At 40.2% G+C, this 21,394-nt stretch overlaps 1 long non-coding RNA gene across 1 annotated transcript; it reads left to right on the forward strand.

Moving 5' to 3' along the window:
- The first annotated feature begins 1,639 nt into the window (after positions 1-1,639).
- LOC119921111 lies at positions 1,640-20,637 on the forward strand. The gene is made up of 3 exons (XR_005448464.1): positions 1,640-1,696; positions 17,039-17,086; positions 20,518-20,637. It is a non-coding gene; the product is annotated as an uncharacterized LOC119921111 (long non-coding RNA).
- Positions 20,638-21,394: the final 757 nt, after the last annotated feature.

A 21,394-nucleotide genomic window follows, 5' to 3' on the forward strand; every position in this document is an offset into this window, starting at 1 on the left:
GTCAATCAAAAGAAAATGGAAGGAAACCAGTCAATTGATTTGGCTTGGAGCCCTTCCTCCACACAGCACTGCTTTTAACTCAATCAGTTCCTCAGTTGGTGGAATGAGGAGGTAGAGCGGCAGACAAAACGAAAGGTAAATGTAGGAGAACGAATTAAAAGAAGAGAAAGAGAAACATTTATATAAACCTAATTTTGAAAAAGCCAAAGGCACACTTGGTCTTTGTTGCGGTAAATGAGTGTTTTGGGCTAATAAAGGTCAGCAACATCATCTTTAATAATGATAAATGAAACACGTTAGCATTCATAAGTGATTTATAGTCCTGTAATTCCCACTGCTCCCTATGATAATGGATGTGTGTAGGGGGGGAAAAGTTATTATCCATTTGCCTCACCTATGTACAACAAGACCAATTTTTTTCAAGCAGAATTAACACCTGTCTTATTAATTACTTACAATAACAAGGAGGGAAGCCAGTCCCTAATTAAGATCAGGAGATTTTCTTCAGTGGTTACCTATTATTAATGTGTTTTCCTTTTTATACTTTAACCTATCTTCCTTTAGAAAGCAAAGCAACCAATCAATCAATGGCATTTATTGAGTGCTTACTGTGTGCAGAGCACTGTACTAAGCATTTGGGAGAATGCAGTACACAGAGCTGGTAGGCACATTCCCTGCCCACAATGAGCTTACAGTCTAGAAGAGGAGGCAGATATTAATATGAATGAACAAATTATGGGTTCAGTTTGCCCTAGTGGAAAGAACACCTGCCTGGAGGTCAGAAGACCTTGGTTCTAATTCTGGCCCTGCCAGTTGCCTGCTGTGTGACTTCAGTCAAATCACTTAACTTCTCTGGATCCCAGTTTCCTTGACTGTAAAATAGGGATTCAAAACCTGTTCTCCCTCTCCTTAGACTGTGATCCCCATGTGAGGCAAGTCCGGTCTCTGACCTAGTTAATTTGTATCTCTCTCAGTCCTAAGAATAGTGCTGGCAAATGCAGTAGAAGCAGCATGGCTCAGTGGAAAGAGCATGGGCTTTGGAGTCAGAGGTCATGGGTTCAAATCCCGGCTCCGCCACTTGTCAGCTGTATGACTTTGGGCAAGTCACTTAACTTCTCTGGGCTTCAGTTACCTCATCTGTAAAATGGGGAATAAGACTGTGAGCCCCCCGTGGGACAACCTGATCACCTTGTAACCTCCACAGCACTTAGAACAGTGCTTTGCACATAGTAAGCACTTAATAAATGCCATTAAAACAATGTAATAAGCACTTAACAAATACCATAAAAACAAAGTGCTGTGGGTCTAAGGGTGGGGTAAAGATCATGTTCTAAGAGGGTAAGCTCCAAATAAAGACCTGTTTGAGAACATCTCTGTCACACAAAGTAAATCAATCAATCAATCAATCAATCAATCAGTGGTATTGAGTGCTCATTATGTACTAAGTGCTGTACTAAGGGCTCTCCCTATCTTCCAAGCCCAACTAAAATCCCATCTCCTCCAGGAACCTTCCCAGATTAATTCATAATACTGCAAGTCAAGTCACGTCATCCCAACAGCTACCCTTACGTATTTATACCCACATTTATATCTAGATATTACTATTATTATCTGCTATAGCCTTTTCTTCTTTTTTGATTATAGATAACCTGTGCCTGCTTGTCATGAGTTCACAAACTCCTTGACGTGAAGAACTGTAAGTTTTACTTCTGTTATACTATTTCAAGCACTTTGTACAGTGTTCTGCACTCAGTAAACACTCAATAAATACCATTGGTTGATTTTCAAGGGATAGGAACTAGGAATGTACGATCCAAGAATATCTATGATGGACCTCTATTGGTAGGTTGGGATGTAACATGCCCATTTTGAAATGATGCAATCATGAAAGGACAGGTTTGGGGTTGGCTGAAAAGAAGGGTAATATTTATTCCCTAGAAGGACCAACTTTTTGTTTTGCATAGCTTTATGCAAAACCATGGCTTCATGGATTCAAGCCAGGCTCAGTCTCAGTAGAAATTATAAGAGTTTCTCAACCATGCCTTGAACTCCTTCCTAAGGAACCTTAAAATTTCCTCCAGTAGATGTTCTTATCGTTTTCTCTGTACTTTGAGTGATACCAGTTTTGTTCAGGAAAGATGATGACAAAGAAAATAAATGACAGTGAGGTTCCACAGCTAATACCACATTCACAACTTCAGGTTTGGGGTGTTTTTTTGCTGTTTATGGTAACTACTGACAGAAGATTGCCTTTGGGGTAATTTTTGACATTTCAGATAGTGTTCTCTGGTAGAACATAGGCACTGAACCATGATGAGCGGTTTCTGGTACATTGGTATTGAAAATATAAATGGAAAGGGATATTTTGGTTTTGCGAGAAATTGAAATTGGCTAGTTCTCCATTATATTCTGAAGAGGAGGTACGCTGGGTTGTGACATTCAAAGCCAGTGTGAAGTTGTTAGGAGACTGAAGGAAGCTGGGATTGTACCCATACCTGTTGATATCAGATTGCCTTCCACAATGCCTACCCACATAGTCCATGTACCGTCGGCTTTGGAGCACTCAATCACTTTGCCCCCACCTATCTCACCTCTACTCTCCTACTACAACTCAGTCTGCACACTTCACTCCTCTAATACCAACCTTCTCACTGTACCTCCGTCTCATTCATTCAATTGTATTTATTGAGCGCTTACTGTGTGCAGAGCACTGTACTAAGTGCTTGGGAAGTACAAGTTGGCAACATATAGAGACGGTCCCTACCCAACAACGGGCTCACAGTCTAGAACGGGCTCATCTATCTCACCACTGACCTCTTGCCCACATCCTGCCTCTGGCCTGGAATGCCCTCACTCATATCCTACAGACAATTACTCCGGCTTCAAAGCTTTATTGGAGGCATATCTCCTCCAAGAGTCATTCTCTGACTAAGCCCTCCTTTCCTTTCTCCCACTCCCTTCTGCCCTTCTGCTGCCTTGACTTGATCCTTTTATTTGCCCCCCACAACTCCAATCCCCATAGCACTTACATGCATATCTGTAATTTTATTTATAAATTACTCTCCACGTTAAAACAGAAACTCTTGGCAATTGATTTTCTGGAACTCAATTAGCACTCATCTCGACTTCTCCATTCTTTTAACCCACTGTACCCCAGCTCATATTCTTCATTCCTTTCAAACTCTCAAACATACCTCCTTCTCAACTCTCCTGTTGCTGATCTCTTGGTCATCCCCTTCCCTCTTTCTGGAACTCAATTCCTCCTCAATACAGCAGGCCACAAATCTTCCCATATTCAAAGGCCTCCTCAAATTATATTTCTCCAGTATGACTTCCTTCACTAATCTTCTTCAACTCCCTTGTTGTCTCTTTCATATCACCTAAGCAAGTAAGGACTTATAATTCCCATTAGTACTAGTAAATATCTCATTTGCTCTAACACTTCTTACTATCTGTAATTTGTCAATTGAGGAGAGGGATCGCACATATTACCTCTATTATATTCCACCAAGTACATAGTACAGGGGTCCAAAACCAGGAAGTGCTCAATACATACTCCACCAAGCAGTACAGTGATCTGCAACCATGAGGTGTTCAGTAAATACACTGCCAAACGCGTAGTACAATACTCTGCAACTAGAAGATGCTCAATACATGTTATTAATTGATTGGTTATCTTTAATATATTAATAAAAGGGCTACAATCGTGTCCATTAATAGATGAATCAAAATAAAAATAAAGGGAAAAATATAATTGCACACACATGGGCGCTCTGAAAGATGATCCAACCCAGATGTTTCATAATGGGACAAGAGAAGCAGCATGGCTCAGTGGAAAGAGCATGGGCTTTGGAGTCAGAGATCATGGGTTCAAATCCCGGCTCTGCCACTTATCAGCTGTGTGACTTTGGGCAAGTCACTTCACTTCTCTGGGCCTCAGTTACCTCATCTGTAAAGTGGGGATTAAGACTGTGAGCCCTACATGGGACAACCTGATCACCTTGTATCCTCCCCAGCACTTAGAACAGTGCTTTGCACATAGTAAGCACTTAACAAATATCATCATCATCATCATTATTATTATTATTATTTATGTCAATAAAATGATTTATTGAGTATCTACATGGCATTGAGTGTCTTGGGATATTCAGATGAATTAACAATTGTTAATAAATTAACAATTTAACAATCAATTAAACACAGTTCCTGACCTCAAGAAGCTAATAGTTTAAGGGAAAGTCACCCAGAATCACAGAACCATTCGGCAAACATGAGAAACTAATCTACCCAACAAAAGTCCTCAGGGCAGTATAGTAAACACCCTGTGTGGACTTGTGCATGTGTGCATGAGTTGCTTTGGTTGTATGGGTACAGGTGTATTTATGTATGGATGGGTTAGTAGATATGTATGCCTATAAGTGTTTTTGAATAATGGGTGTATATGTGTTTAGCACTCAAAATTGTATTTCTCTATACCTGCTTGAGTGTTTAAAACAAATCATCAAAATTCAAGTGAGCCCAGATGAACATCGAGCTTTGGAAATTCTATTAGCAAACACAGTGTTATCCATTTCCACAGAGAGGCTAGAATCTGCCTATCCAGCAGTTTCTTTGGACTTTCTTTGACTGCAATGTAGCTAGAATTGTATGGAATGTTTGGGTCAAGCTAATTAGTTTCCCAAACTTGATCTACTGAACCTGAAAAAGAAAAGAGAAACATAGATGAAGCTCACAGATGTTGACTAGAATGATAATTCACTACTTGAGGTTTATTTTATTATTTCTCCTCAAATATAAGAGCTCCAAAGAGTCTTTTGTAATCCTTAATAATTTTCTACTTAATTTAACTTGTTGTGTGACTAGAATGTTTGGCATTCTCCAACCTAGCCTCATTTCAAATAGGCAGGTAATATTTTATAATCAAAAATAAAAGTGTATTACAAGAGGGAGGTCTAAAATCCTGATTGGTAAGAGCTAATTTCCATTTAATCAAATATAACATTTAAAAATCTAATTAAAGGTAATTCTTTCTCCAGTGATCTGCTGCAGCTAAATATATTTTTCTTAATGTGTTTTGGTAATTGCTGGAGGAGGATCAGTATATATTTTAAGAAATTAGCTTCTCCAAATCTATTTCCACTAATTAATTAATATATCAATCAATTATATAGATGTATCTCCACATAGGAAGTAGCATGGTCTAGTGGGAAAAGCACTGGAGTGCTGCTAGTCAGAGGACCTAGAGAAATCCCATAGTCTTGTTAAAGCAATTCTCCTTCAGTAATGCTTTGAATTTATAGAATTCTTTTATTTTCTAAGCACTTTCACATTACTCATCTGATTTGTGTTCTCTCAGTAACTACCTACAAGGTCGATATTATCATATTCATTTTATAGTTGGGGCGAATGTGGCCCAGAGAGGCCAACTGACCAAACAAGTTCACACAGGGGGATAACGGGCAACCTGGGTCTAGAAGGCCCCTTGACTTCCAGAACTAGGCTTTTCCATAGCAGCCCAGCACCTCCATAGGAAATCTCAATATGTGGGGGTCTCTCATCATCATCATTATAATCATCATCATGATCGTCTAGACTGTGAGCCCGCTGTTGGGTAGGGACCGTCTCTATATGTTGCAAACTTGTACTTCCCAAGCGCTTAGTACAGTGCTCTGCACACAGTAAGCACTCAATAAATACGATTGAATGAATGAATGATCGTCATTCTCTCAATAGACTATAAGCTTGTTGTGGGCAGGGAATGTGTTCCCTAATTTTTTTGTATTATACTCTGCCAAGCTCTTAGTACAGTGCTCTGAAACTAGTAATTGTTCAATAAATACCAGTGATGGTGAAGATGGGGTATTTTGTTAGATGCTTACTCTATGCCCTGTGCTAAACACTGAGGCAGAATTAGGATAATCAGATCAGACACAGTCCCTGTCCCACACGGGACTCACAGTCTAAGTGAGAGGAAGAACAGGCATTTAATCCCCATCTGACAGGTAAGGAGACTCAGGCATAAAGAAGTTAATTGACTTGGCCAAGGCCACACAATAGGCAAAAAAAAATGGTTTAGCACTCATTTTTCTTGAACTCTGTTTTCTGGTACTTTGATCTTCCCCAGGTATGAACTCTCCCAAGTGCTTAGAACAGTGCTTTGCACATAGTAAGCTCCTAATAAATGCCATAAGAAAGTGCTCGATACAGTGCTCTACACACAGTAAGAATCCAATAAGTACTATTGATTGATTGATTGAAAATTGAGTCAACAAGCAAGACTTCAGTTCACGGTTATAACTTTGAAGGCTGATCTTTACCTCCAACAAAAAAATATTTTGCTTTCTTTTATTCATTCAAATTTAGTTGGGAAAAAATAATACCATTTCCTTGCAGATATCATAGACTAAATATTTAATGCATTATCGGACTTCATTGCTGGCAGAGCTGATTTCAATCAAAATGCCTGAGAATGGTTTGAGACCCAGTAGGTGTCTCTAAATGATTAATATGGAGAAGCAGCCTGGTCTAGTGGCTAGGGCCTGGGAGTCAGAAGGATCTGGGTTCTAATTCTGGCTCTGCCACTTCTCTGCATCTGACCTTGGGCAAGTCACTTAATTTTTCTGTGCCTCAGTTACCATACCTGTAAAATGGGGATTAAGATTGTCATCCCCACATGGGACATGGACTGTGTCTAACCTGGCACACAGCACTTAAAAAATACCACTAACATCCAGCCATTTGCTGAACAAGATTTCAGTGAATGACTGCAGTTCCTACTTCAGGTCTGCAGTAGATGCAAAAAATGATTTCTGTTTAACCCATCAATAACTACTACCTGAAGCAAGACCCTGCGTAGCAAGCAGTTGGAAACATTTTCTTATTGGAGGTCATGAATGAATTATTAGCACTTTCTTAGATTTTTAAGAAATGACTTGATTTGCCCTGCTCCAGAATTCATGATTTTGTGGGCAAACTTACCAAAAATAATTGGCATGCATGTGAATAGATCCATCCATTCACTTGGGCAAATCACTTAACTTCCCCATGCCTCAGTTTTCCCATCTGTAAAATGGGGATAATAATAATAATACCTGAGTCCTACCTCACAGGGGTGTTGTGAGGTGTAAATAAAAACAACTAATGTAAAGTGCTTTGGGAATAAAAGCACTAAATAGAACTCAGGTAAGTGCTTTAGCACAGTGCTCTGCACACAATATGTGCTCAATACATACCATTGATTGACTAAGTTTTTCAGAGCAGGAGTTCAACAGTCTATTAGATTTCCATTCCAGATCCTTTCCACTCATGCTCTGAGTCCAAAATAGCATGGGACTTATTGTCCAATCGCTACCTTACTGGCACCTCAAAGTTTGGATAACTTATTTGGGGGAAGCCTCAATTCACAGGTATTTGAATTTGGTAATTGAGACTATCCAAAAGTCTTATGTCAGCTCCAATGGAGAGCTGAAGTGTTTAGAAGGTCACTCTGGCTCACTCAGCAGAATACCCAACCTGAACATGAAAGGTGCTTTGCCTCAGCCGGTCTTTTCCGAGGTGACCAGGGTACACAGCCATCAAAAGGTATTAATAGAGCATTTAGTTCCAGCACTAAATAAACTAAACTGAGTGTTTAATTTCAGCAAGAAGTAATCTCAGGGAATAGACTGATTCTTGGAGAAAAATCACTTGGCCATTTTCCATTTGTCAGGTGGAAAGTCAGAGATGATTTGTCTCCTCTAAACAATGCTGATGACTGTTTTGCAAACAGGGAACAGCAAAGTGCTCTGTGAGGTACTAAGCCAGATTCATCTCTGGAGTGTGGCCATAGGCAGCTCTATAATCCTCATTATTTTAAGCAATGGAATGTGATGCTTAGTACTCAAATACTTGCTAATCAGCTAGGCCCAGGGCAACAGGGAGATTCAACTGCTGAATTTCAAAGCGTTTATTTCTATGCATTTATTGTAACCAATCCTATTGGCTCCACATGAAGACAGAAAACATCAATAGAGAGCCTCCAAAGATTAAGGAAAATGAACTTGCCTATAGATGTGAATGATGGCCCTGAAAACGTGGGAGAGTGTTATTTTAAAATAAAAACTGCTGCAGAAAAGTTGGTGACTGAGATTAACACAATTTTGGGAGTGGAGTGAGTGGGAGGAGTCTAGAGGGGATCGGATATAGAAGTGAGGTAATGCAGATGATTGCACTGCCCAGCCAATGGGGAAGCTGGCATATAGGGAATTCTGCAAAAAAAAAAATCAATTCCACGAGATTTAAACACTTCTACATTCATACTAAAAGCCTAGGTAACTAAAGTGAGGGAATTCATCATCATCAATTGTATTTATTGAGCGCTTACTGTGTGCAGAGCACTGTACTAAGCGCTTGGGAAGTACAAATTGGCAACATATAGAGACAGTCCCTACCCAACAGTGGGCTCACAGTCTAAAATTGGAATTGGAATAGTTTGCAGCTAGAAATCTTGATTAAGGTAGGGAAATTAATCAATCGTGGTATTTATTGAGCCCTTACTATACGCAGAGCACTGTACTAAGTGCTTGTGGAAACCAATGGGATCCAGGTTTTCCAGGCTATAAATGTTAAAGTGGAGGTAGAATGGATGTACAGGTGATGGCGTGAACCTTTGTGAGAGTAGCAACATATACTGTGATAGCATAAAACATCTCACTGGGAATTTCTGTGGGTTTCAATTCCCAACCTAAAAAGATGACCATAATAAGAGTGTCCTGTAGATCACCTGACCAGGATGAAGAAAGTGAATGAGATACATCAGTGTAATTGAAGAAATTATAAAACTAGAGAACATAATGTGCCTATCAACTGTGTTGTATTGGTTTCTCCCAAGCGCTTAGTACATTAATCTGCATTCAGTAAGTGTTCAATAAATAAATGTCATTGATTGATAACAAGATTGGGAGATTTCAGAATGAGAATTCAGTATTATACTCTCCCAAGCACATAGTTATATGTTCTGCAAACAGTAAGTGCTTGATTCATGGCACAGTTTGAAAAATGACTGTTTTTCAAAGTAGCTAGTCCTAAAAATAATCCAACAGTAGTATTCTGTGAGCATCTACTGCATTCAGAACACTCTTTAAAGTACAAATGCATCAGTGACACACACATATAAACACGCACACATATATACTGTAACATATATATGCACATGTCTGTGTATGTGTGTTATATATTTATGTGTGTGTATGTGTTAATGTCTGTCTCTCCCTTAGGACTGTAAGATTTGTTATGAGCAGGGAACATATCTGTTAATTCTATTCTAGTGTACTTTCCCAAGTGCTTAGCACAGTGCTCTACACGTAGTAAGGGCTCAGTAAATACCATTGATTGATTGATTATCAAGCATGTATGAGAGTACAGTAGAGTTAAAGGATCCCTGCTCTCCGGGAGCTTACAACTTTTAGCTTCCTAGGAAATATTCCTTACTGGATTTAGCCTGAAATGAGCAAAAGGTCTGGTGCAGAAATGTTATGTGGGCAAGTCAGGTAAACATCAAGTCTGCAGCTTTGGAAACTATGATTCCAAAAATAAAGATTTTGGGGAACCTTTGTTGTTTAGATTCTTCCAACTAAAACATTGGAAGTTAGATGGTCATCCTTGGCACTCATGCATTTTGCTCTGATTCATTTTTTTGGTTCTGTTTTTTTTTTAGTTCTATCTATGTGTTCAGTCTTGTCCTCCTTCCCCCAGCACCCCAACATGCCTGACACATACACACCTGATCATGTGAAAGAGCTAGAAATAGGGGTGTACTAAGCCATCAGGTTTCTGATCATAGAATCTCTCTGGAGGTCTTGTGTCTTGGACAGGCCAGGCACAAATCCTGAGAATTTCCTGACTATGGTTCTCATTTGATCAGAGTTCCCTTTTCAAAAATTAAATTTCCTCATAATAGTTTCTTTGAAACTTCTCGATTGTATTGGGATCATTTCAGAGTGCCTCTCTGGTACTCTGAAGCCAATCTGGCTTTATTGGCAAAGATCCTCTGGTTTGGTGAATTCCCCTTGGATCACCCCACAGCTTGGATTTTTGCATTGCTAGTGAAGATGAAAAGAGGGGAAAGTATAAATGAGCAATGGGAGATAAGCACAGAAATATTTATGTCCTACAGTTGAAGACACTACTGATAGTGTAGTTTATCTGTGAGTGCAGGAATAATAATAGTAATAATAATAATAATAATACTTAGCCAAGCACTGGGGTAGATCCAAGATAATCAGGTTGGACTCAGTTCATGTCCCCCATGGGGCTCACAATCTAAGAGGGAGGGAAAACGGTATTGGATTCCCATTTTACAGAAGAGGAAACTGAGGCCCAGAGAAGCTAGGTGACTTGCCAAAGGTCACGATGCATGCAAGTGGCAGAGCTGGGATTAGAACTCTGGTCCTCTGAAACCCAGGTCTGTCTTCTTTCCACTAGGCCATGCTAAAAAGGCTAATTAATGAAGCACACAAAGGAGTTTCTACTGCCCTCCTTCATTGCTTATTGCCCTGCCACTTCCCCCTGCCCTCTGATCTTCCCACTCCCATGCTAAATTGCAAGGCCCTCAAATGCAGGGTTGGTGTGTCTTGTTTCTGCTCTTCTCTGCTAAGCACTTAGTACAGTGTTGACCATTGAATGACTGATTGAATACTTCAGTTGTTAACAATAAAATAAATATTCCTAGGCTTTTCAACCAAAAATCATTCCTGTAACTAATCTCCGCAGGACCTTTCTTCTGGGCCTGTGCTGAAACTGTTAGCATCAGGTGGAAGGAGAGTTCTTGAAAGCAAAATTCTAACACCATTTACTGTGTTTACTAGGAAGAATTTCCTAAGAACCATATTATCAACAGCTTTACAAACTGGCTACAGATGAGGGCCCTTGGGTGTTACAATGGAGATGATTTTTATGGTTCTTAGTAGCTAGATGGAGATTCTAACCTTGGCAAAACATGCCTCTGGCTGGAAAAGTTTCTGGATTTGACTTGTCTTCTTCATGAATCACAGCTGTAAATTAGATTATTGAAGCAATGTTTTTGTGATGGAAAAATGGAAGTCTGAGGAGAACCACAACATTCCTTCAGCAAGGACAGGAGAAAAGTTGGAAGCGAGATTCCTGTATTTTGTCACCTTTTGTGGGAAAGGCCAAGGAATGCCTTTAAGACTGTAAGTAATCTCCTTGAGGGCAGAAATCATTTACTCTCCCAAGCCCTTAGTCCAGTGCTCTGCACACAGAAAGTGCTCAATAAATACCACTAATTAATTGATTGTTCTGCCCAAAGTCAATGCCTTAATAAATACCAGTGATGGATTGACTAAGGAGAGGGAGAATGGGTGTAGGATAATATTGTTCTTAAAGTCCTTAGCTTTCCCCTCAAATTGATCCCTTCAAAGGACATTGTGAAACATATTTCACCCCTAAAAGTTTTATGATCGTCCAAAGTGTTTCATTTTAAAATTAGTGGAGAAAGTCTTTGGAGAGCAAGTGTGAAAAACCCTGCCTGAAACCTAGGACTTTGTTGTTTATTTAAATGAAGATAAAGATTTTTGGGCCCAGCACAAGGACAAGCTCCTCAAACTCAAGCAACACTCATTTTTTCCCAGCATAGTTGTTTGCCAATATCAACCAAAAAGAATAATTACTTTGCCGCTAGACAATTTGTTTTGCCTGCCGTCTGAGACATGACAAGAGAAAAAAAAGTACCAGTGTGTGAAGTATCTGTCTTTCCCTCAGTGTAGTGGTTCTTCCTGAAAGGTTCGACCACAAACATTCTCAAAGTGAAGCATATTTTTTCCCCTAAGAACGGCTTTTAATGCACAAGACAGACATATATTTCAAAGTTGATTTTTCAATAGGAAAATCTGGTATGGGTTGGTTTGGAGTAAACCACACTAGGTTAGTGAACTAAGGAACTACACAGATGTGTGGCTTCTCTCTGTGGCTTCTCTATGTATGTACACACTTTACAGCTTCATGTAAATAACTTTTCATCTTGACTGTAAGCTCCTCGGGGCAGGTATCATGTCTTACATTCATTATTTATTCCCAAGAGACTAGTACTGTGATAGGCCCACCATAGACTGTCAGTAAAGACTGATTGCATTGTGCAATCAATCAATGAATTACATTTACTGAGTGCTTACAGTAAGCAGAATACTGTACTAAGCACTTGGGAGAGGACAATATAACAGAGTTGATAGACATGTTCCTTGCCTCCTAGGAGCTTAAACTGCGGATGGGGAGGAAAATATTAAAATAAATTATGGATATGTAAATAAGTGCTGTGGGGCTGAGGGTGGCGCAAATAAAGGGTACAAATCAAGTAAAAGGGTGACATAGGAGGGAGAGGGAATGGGGAACAGAAGGCTTAGTTGAGGAAATCCCCTTGGAGCAGATGTGATTTTTAACAAGACTTTCAAGGTGTGGAGAGTAATTGTGTGTCTGATATGGCTCTGTTTTGATCTTACTAGATGTTGAAAAATAATACCTTGGCACCTGGAATTCTGCAGCTTTCTTAGGCCTCTCAAAGCCTGGGGTGTTGGGAGAGCTTATTCTTCCCTCTTTTTAACAGTACTTGTTGAGCGCTTACTCTGTGCCAGGCACCATACTAAGTGCTGGGGTAGATGCAAGGTTGGACATAGTTGCTGTCCCACATGACTTGCAGTTTTAACCTCAACTTTACAGAAGAGGTAACTGCCCAAGGTCACACAGCAAAGGAGCAGCTGGGATTAGAACCCAGGTCCTTCTGACTCCCAGTCTGTGCTCTTCATATCATGGGTGTAAAGTCCATCTCTAAAACTTTTAGCAGCTGGAGACAGTTCACAACCCGGATTGAGAATGGACTGGTAAGGTTCCAGAGAGACTGACTCCTCCAATTACTTTTGTTGTTTCACCATGGATATTTTGGATTGGTCGAATTTAAACCTAGTCTAACTGCTTTTTGTAGTTTCCTCTCCTTGTTTTAGAAGCCTGTCCTCTCTAACTTAAATTATGAGTCTCTCAAAGGACAGGGAACTGTACGTTAGCTGATTTGCCTGCCTTACCTGGTGTTTAGTTCAGAGCTCTGCACTTTGTAAACCCTTAATAAATGTGAGTAGCCACATTAATAATAATTGTGGTATTTTCTAAGTGCTATATGGCAAACACTGTAATAATCCCGGGAGTAGATATGAGATAATCAGATTGAATACAGTACCTGTCCCGCCTCAGTCAATCAGTAATATTTAATGGGCAATTACTATGTGCAGAGCTAAGCACTTGGGAGAGTACAATATAGCAGAGTTGATAGACATGTTCCCTGCCCACAAGAAGTGTACAGTCTGGAGGGTCTCACACTCTAAGTAAGAGGAGACTAGGAATTGTATCCCCATTTTACAGATAAGGAAACTGAGGCACAGAGATGAGAAATGGCTTGCCTAAGATCACACAGCAGGCAAGTGGCAGAGCCAGGATTAGAACCCAGATCCTCTTTCCACTAGGTCATGCTGTTTCTCTGATACAATATTAACAATGAAAATGATAATACCCAAAAAGGAAATCGGTGTTATAGCATATACTCCCTATAGACTTTATCTCCAAGGCAACAGAAAATCAAAACAAGACTGGATTGATTCCAAAGTAACCTGTTTCCAGTCCTATCTGTATAGGAGAGATAGCATAACAAGAACAGTTCAAAATTCATAGCCCTTAGGAACTTGAGGTATATGTAAAGGAATTATTTCCAAGCTTCAGAAAAATCCCTAACAAGGTCTGTTTCTGCTCACTAAATGAATATTAGTTTGGTTAGTATGTGGAAGATATGTTATTCTGTCAATCTGTGACAGAGGTAATAAGCAACTTCAAAAGTACTCAGCTTCAAAAGTGCAAAATGTAGGATTCAGGTCCATATTCAGGAACAGTTAAAAGATCATACACCCACTCCCAAATCATTGTGGATTTTAGGAGAAAACAACCTCCTACTTGAACAGTGACAAAGGTGACAGGTGAGAATGAGTAGAACAAGAAAATAGAAATATGTGATCATGATGGATTGCAAACATCTGGCAAATTATCCATCCTTTTTTTTTTTTTTTTAGTCAGTTTCCATTTTGGGACATTTTGCTCCACAATGACAAGATACATATTATTTTTCTTGTATCTTCTGAGAAGCTGGGAATAGTATTCATTAAGCACTTAATATGTGCCAAGTGCTGTGGTAAGCATTTTGGTAGATATGATAATCAAATCAGACATGTTCTGTACCTGTCTCCCAAGGGACTCACCATCTAAGAGGGAGGATGAACAGATATTTTTATCCCTGTTTTACAGATGAAGAAGCCAAGGCACAGAGAAGTTAAGTGGTTAAGCCCTATAAATACACAGATAAAAGTTAGACATGATTAGAAAAATTAGAGAAGAGTTAGATAGACCACCACTCTCCCCTCCTTCAAAGCCTTATTAAAATCACATCTCATCCTAGAGGCCTTCCCCAGGTAACCCCTCATTTCCTCTACTACCCCTCCCTTCTCATTACCCTGGCACTTGGATTTGTACCTTTCATTCACCCACACCCTTAGCCCCACAGCACTTTTGTACATGTCTGTAATTTATTTTAGTGTCTGTCTCCCCATCTAGACAGTGAACTCCTGGTGGACAAGTATCATATCTATGAACTCTGTTATATTGTACTTTCCCAAGTGCTTAGGTATGCTGCTCTGCACACAGTCAGTGCTCAATAATTACAATTGATCGATTGACGTGGATTCTGGCCCACTCACAATCTAAAAATAAGATGGGTGAAAATTTGGTGACAGACACAAACCAAAACCAATAATAAAAGTACAACTTCTCCAGATGGGGAAGATCCAGTCTGTCTCTAGAATGTAAGCTCATTGTAGGCAGGGAATGTGTCTGTTTATTGTTGTATTGTACTCTCCAAAGCACTTAGTACAGTGCTCTGAATGCAGTAAGCACTCAATAAATACTATTGAATGAATGAATGAAGGCTGTGGTTAAGGAATATCCCATCCAACCCAGCCTGTCTAGGGAAAGTTCAGTCCAGGGTGATCCAATGGGCCCACTTCAGAGACTCCATTCCCAGATGCCTGCATTAGAAGCAGACAAGAGGAGGAGCTGGGAGTTAAAATTCAGTGTCCTGACTCCCCATCCTGTGCTTTTTTTCCACTAAACCACACTGGAAGAAGTATTTTAAAAAGATTAACAACACGAAGAGGAGTTATTAAGAGGTTTTATGAGGTATTATGTCTCTTTGGATATTTCAGTATGTTCAAACTCTCACAGCATTTTCAAATTTTCAAGTAATGAAGCCTCCAGGCAGTATAGCTGGTGGAACAGGAAGACACTCTAAGCAATTTAAACTCTGAACAATTTGGCCTTCTTTGGAAGGGAACAACTGTGATTCTGTATTCTGTGTGCCAAAAAAGACAGGAAAAGCCTGCCAGCCACTCTCTCTCTCTCTCTCTCTTCCCCTCACCCTCTCTCTCCCCCCACCCTCTCTCTGACTGTCTCTGTCTTTCCATCTGTATGTCTGTCTTTCTCTCTTTCATAATCAGTAGCTGGCTCTAGATATCCTATTCTCGCTTTTTCACAAGCCTGAAACCTTGACATTGTCCTCGACTCTTCTCTGTCATTCAACCCACGTATTCAATCTGTCACCAAATCCTGTTGGTTCAGCCTTCACAGCATTGCTGAAATCTGCCCTTTGCTTTCCATCCAAACTTCTACTCTGCTGATACAAGCACTTATCCTATTGCACCTTGACTGCTGTATTAGCCTCCTTGTTGACCTTTCTGCCTCCTATCTCCTCCTACTCCAGTCCATACTTCACTCTGCTGCATGGTTCATTTTCCTTAAAAAAGCATTCAATCCATGACTCCCCACTCCTCAGGAACTTCCTGTGGTTAACCATCCACCTCTGCATCAAGCAGAAACCCCTTACCATTGGCTTTAAAACCACTCAATCAGCTCACCCCCTCCTTCTTTACCTCACTGATCTCCTAATATAACCCAACCTGCACACTCCACTCCTCTAGCACTAGCTTATTTAGTGTGCCTTGATCTTGGCCATCAATTCCTTACCCACATCTGCTCTCAAACCTTATTTATTATTACTTATTGAGACTTCCTGGACTAAGTGCCCACTCCATGAGTGTGACAGGCTGATCACCTCCTCAGATTTTTGAGTTGGTCCCCCAGCTTTCCTCCTCTGTGGTTCAACAACATTTGAGTAAGTCCCATTGATGCTGAAATGATCTAAAATATTGTCTCTTTTGCCTATTTGCTCTCTGAAGTCTGTTCTCTCCTTGGTCCCTCAAAAGTCCCTTCTCCCTTCATGTTCTGTGCCCCAAATAAGAAGTTGGCACCTTGGATATTAAGTGCCCCGGGATGTAAAAAAGAAGATGAAGACACTATCTCCACCCAGAAGGAGCTTACAAGACATGAAGCAATTTACAATTAGGAGAAAGAAATGCTCAAATAGTAATATAAAATAACATGAACAAAAGTGCAACTGGAATAAGTGAGGGTAAAATTGCTATAGTGAAACAAAATTCATGACCATATCCTCCATGTGAAGGACAGTGCAGACAGCCAGAGATTCTGGAGATTTCTAAATAGAGGCTGTTTCCCAGAATAGAATGAAGTGCTTTCCTTGTAGAAAACCAAATTAATTTTCACACACCACTGTGAACCTGCAAAAACACAGATGAAATCAGGGTTTTTTAAATTATTATTTCTAAGCAAGGGAGAATTTGACAGTTAATGTACTGCTTAATGTAATGGTTTGTGTTGAACCATTGTTTAATATAGTGGTTGGCTCTTAACCTCTTTGAATTGGATGGCCATCAGCTTGGTGTGGGCAGGGAATATATTTACCAACTGTGTTATATTGTACTCTCCCAAGTGCTTAATACCGGACTCTTTGCACAGTAAGTGCTCTATAATACCATTGATAATGATTTCCTCTTTTTGAATGATGATCATTGACTGCCAGGACCATCTTTTCTAAATTCTGCAGTTTCCAGATCTACGTGAGATCAGTTTCCAGGACACTTTCCTGAACAAGGTAAAAACACAACCAAGTTTACAAGGCTCCTCTCATGTGTTTTACAAACTCATGACCTATTTGATAAAGTCTAAGAAAAATCCAATTTTGTTTGCAATCTTCCCCATCCCTTTGAAAGCCTAAAATATAGTTAGATCAATTTTCTGAGTGCTTTCTGTGTGTGCGGAGGGAGCACTGTGCAAATTACTTGGGAAAGTACAATGCAACAGGGTTGGTAGACACAATCCCTGCCTACAAGGAGCTTACAGTACAGGGGAAAATATACACTAAAACAGATTACCAATAGGGGAAATAGTGGAGTATAGGAATATTTACCTAAGTGCCATGGAGCTGGGGTGAGTACCAAAGAGCTAAGGGCTACACAGCCAAGTAAGACATTGATGCAGAGGGAGGGCATATAGGGGAAATAAAGGGCTTAGCCTGGAAAGGAAGATTTGGGTATAAATTGTGTACAGATGGTTGTTGAAGCCATGAGAGCACATGGGTTCTCCAATGGGGTGGGTAAAGATGGAGAATAGAAGGAGACCAGAACTGAACCTTGAGGGACCCCCATAGTTAGAGGGTGGCAGGCAGAGGAGAAGCCAGTGAAAGAGATTGAGAAGGAGCCTCCAGAGATAAGATAGATTTGCCCCATCCCCAGAGAAGCTTCTCACTGAAAATGCATATTCCAGAATGATTGGTTTACAATTTGAGTCATTTCATTAGGAAACTATTATCCCAGTTGTCATGGTCTGTTGTTTCTTCTTGGTTTTATGATAGGCCACTGGAGATTTACTACTTTAGCAACTACTACTATTAGCAACTGTCATAACGCAAGATAATTGGATTCAACCCTGACTGGGTCCTATTTTCTGTTACATTCTTGTAGAGCACATTTAGGTGTAATAATCGACCATATTTTCCATTTATTTAATGGAAGAGTTTTTTTCGTAAGAGGCCCAAGCACTCCATTTGGGCTTTAATTAATCTGTACACATATGAATTTCCACCAGAATCAGTTTGCAACAATTAAAAACTCCATTACTCTGCATAATACATGCCTGGAAACTTTTGGTCCACGTTAACATGCACATTTGTGGAATGCTTTTAGTTGTATGTAGATAGAGAGATGATAGATATTAACATTTGGCAAATAGCTCTATGTGTTTGTAGGCATATGGATTGCCTCTTCACACCAACACAAAGATGTGTTGACATGGGGTTGGGAATTTGCTTCTTCATGTAGAATTATTTCCCTATTAGTTGTTCCAAAGCCCACCCAAACTCATTTGTTTTTTGGAATGTGAAGTTTCATGCAGCCGTAGCCTCCTCCAGACATTGAGAATTCATCAGTTAGCCCACAGCTGGGCTGTCTCAGTTTCTTCACACAGTTTCCTTCCCAAGGAGTGGGTGAGTGCTATACAGCGTCATCATGAAAGTCTGTGTGGGCTGCCTTAAGGCACCTTAACATTGCTTGGCCTTTGCTCTGTTGTGGAAGGACTGAACATCAGAGAAGTATCTGACTGCAATTGGAAACTAGACTGTAAGCTCCTTGAGGGAAAGGATCGCATCTATGAAATCTGTTGTACTTTCCCAAGGGCTTAGTACAGTGCTCTGAGTGAATGAATGGTTGGAAAAGCAGTCTTCTCATCCACACATTTCCTCTGATAAATTGTGGTATAGAAGGAAAAAACCATTGTCCATCAGTTAACAAGACTGATTGAGCAGTGGTCAGAGCAATGACCTAGTCTGCTGAGAGACATGAAGAGAAGAATGACGTGATCACTGCCCTCATCCACTTCTCTGCTCTTTTAATATTATTGTATTTTTATTAGAACAGTGCTCTGTGCATAGTAAGTGCTCAAAAAAATAATAATAATGATGGTATTTTTTAGGTGCTTACTGTGTGCAAAGCACTGTTCTAAGTGCTGGGGGGATACAAGGTGATCAGGTTGTCCCACGTGGGGCTCACAGTCTTAATCCCCATTTTACAAATGAGGGAACTGAGGCACAGAGAAGTTAAGTGACTTGCCCAAAGTCACACAGATGACAATTGGCAGAGTCAGGATTCAAAATACCATTGATTGATCGACTGATTGATTGACCCCTTCCCTTACAATCTAGTCAGGGTGCCGCTTTCCTTCCAAATCCTCTCCTCCACTTGTTCATCACAGGTAAGCAGCATGGCCTAGTGGAAAGATCGTGGGCCAGGAATCAGAAGACCTGGGTTCTAATCCCAGCTCTGCCTCTTATCAGCTGTGTGACCTTGGGCAAGTCACTTTTATGACTATTTTTCCCACCTTCCTGCTGAGCCTAGCATGGAGTTTCAATGCCTGGGAACAGCTGGGACCTTGACTACCTCCATCCACCATGCGGGTCTCTGGTAGAGGCTTCATTCAGAAGAGAAAACCTCTGGTTGTGCACACCGCTCATTTCCCTGCAACCCTGCCCTGCAGGGGCATGACTGGATACATGCAGTAGTAGACAAATAGACAAGAGGACTCTGAAACCTCCCTCCCCCAAATCCTCTAGGGAGCCCTTTCCCCTATTCACTCACTAAATCAATCAATCAATCAATAGTATTTATTGAACAATTTGCACAGAGCACTTACTAAACAGTTGGTAGAGTACTTTAGACTTTGTAGAGTTAATAGACACAAGCCCTGCCATGCAATCTAGTGGGTGTGACAGACACTAAAACTGTGAACAGGTTGGGTTAAGTAACATAGTTTAGATGTATATATGTGTACACACACATACACACACAATAATAATAATAATGGCATTTATTAAGTGCTTACTATATGCAAAGCACTGTTCTAACCACTAGGGAGGTTACAAGGTGATCAGGTTGTCCCACGGGTGGCTCACAGTCTTCATGGCTATTTTACAGAGGAGGGAACTGAGGCCTAGAGAAGTTAAGTGACTTGCCCAAAGTCACACAGCTGACAGTTGGTGGAACCGGGATTTGAACCCATGACCATGACACAAGAGATGCAGCGTGGCCTTGTGGAAAAAGCATAGGCCTGCGAGTCAGGGGACATGGATTCTAAGTCTGGCTTTGTCACTTTTCTGCTGTGTTATCTTGGACAAGTCACTTAACTTCTCTGCTCCTCAGTTTCCTCATCTGCAAAATGGGAATTAAGTATCTGTTCTCCCTCCTAGGGCTGTGAGCCCTATGTGAGATCTTAATATTTTGTGTCTACCCCAGTACTTAGTACAGTGCTCAGCATATAGCAGATGTTTAACAAATACCACAGGTATTATTGTAATAATGCGGATACATACAAATACATGTACATATATTCATATATATATATATATATATATATATATATATATATACATATATTACATGCATATTGTAGCAGCAGCACTATTCAGTGAAAAAGAGGCTTAAAAATGCAGGCTATTGTGATTTGGCCCTCTCTAGTAACAACCTCACATTTCAGAAAAATCGCTATTTGCTGTCTTTGGTGGGCTACCGTTTTGTACTTCCAAACCACCAGTGATGGAGCAAGAATCGGCTGTTCATGTCCAAAAGTGCTGGAGATAGGAGGATAAAGCAAAAGTCCCCCAGGTAAGAAAAATGGTTACAACTTTTTCTCACATCTCAGATCATTTTCCAAAAAAATCTACTCATTTGACAATTAATTTATACAAAAAATTCCCATTTGGATTTATGTCTCCCGCATCTCCTATGAAGAAAACACCCTCCCCTTGGGTGGGGGTGGGATGGGGTAGTAATATCAGGTTTTTGATGACAGCATAGCTAGTTTCCCAAGTGATCAGCTGATTGTGCTACTTCAGATTTTGGCAAATCATAGGAAATAGCACCTTCTTTATCATTTGTTCCCAACCTCACCATCTGCTTCCTAGTATTTATCTATAAGTTTTAAAATACATCTGGAAAAGTCCCACTTTTTTTTTGGTATTCAAAGTCCTTCCTTTTGGCACTGGCTTGCCTACAGATCCTTTCCTCAGACTTTTTTCCTCTCTGAACCTGACAAGTGTAGCTCTGAAACTAAACGAAAAGCCCCCTAGCAATGGTAATCTTTTATATTTTCAGTATTATAGGCATAGCTGGGTTTAAAGTAGGATAACTGACTATGAATGACATTTGAAACAGGGAAGAAGCATTGATGCCAAAGCCTTCAAACTCTTCCTGTAGAAAGCCTCCTTAGATAATTCAGAATAAAACCACAGGGTAATTTCAGCCCATCATTAAATCTGTGGGATAGTTTATTTCATTTATTTTTGGAGGTGAGGAAATATTGCCCACACCCTTTTCTCATGCTGTCAGCCATAGTATAACACCCAACAGGACCC

The sequence above is a fragment of the Tachyglossus aculeatus genome, assembly GCF_015852505.1.
Source record: "Tachyglossus aculeatus isolate mTacAcu1 chromosome 12 unlocalized genomic scaffold, mTacAcu1.pri SUPER_6_unloc_1, whole genome shotgun sequence".
Lineage (NCBI taxonomy): Eukaryota > Metazoa > Chordata > Mammalia > Monotremata > Tachyglossidae > Tachyglossus > Tachyglossus aculeatus.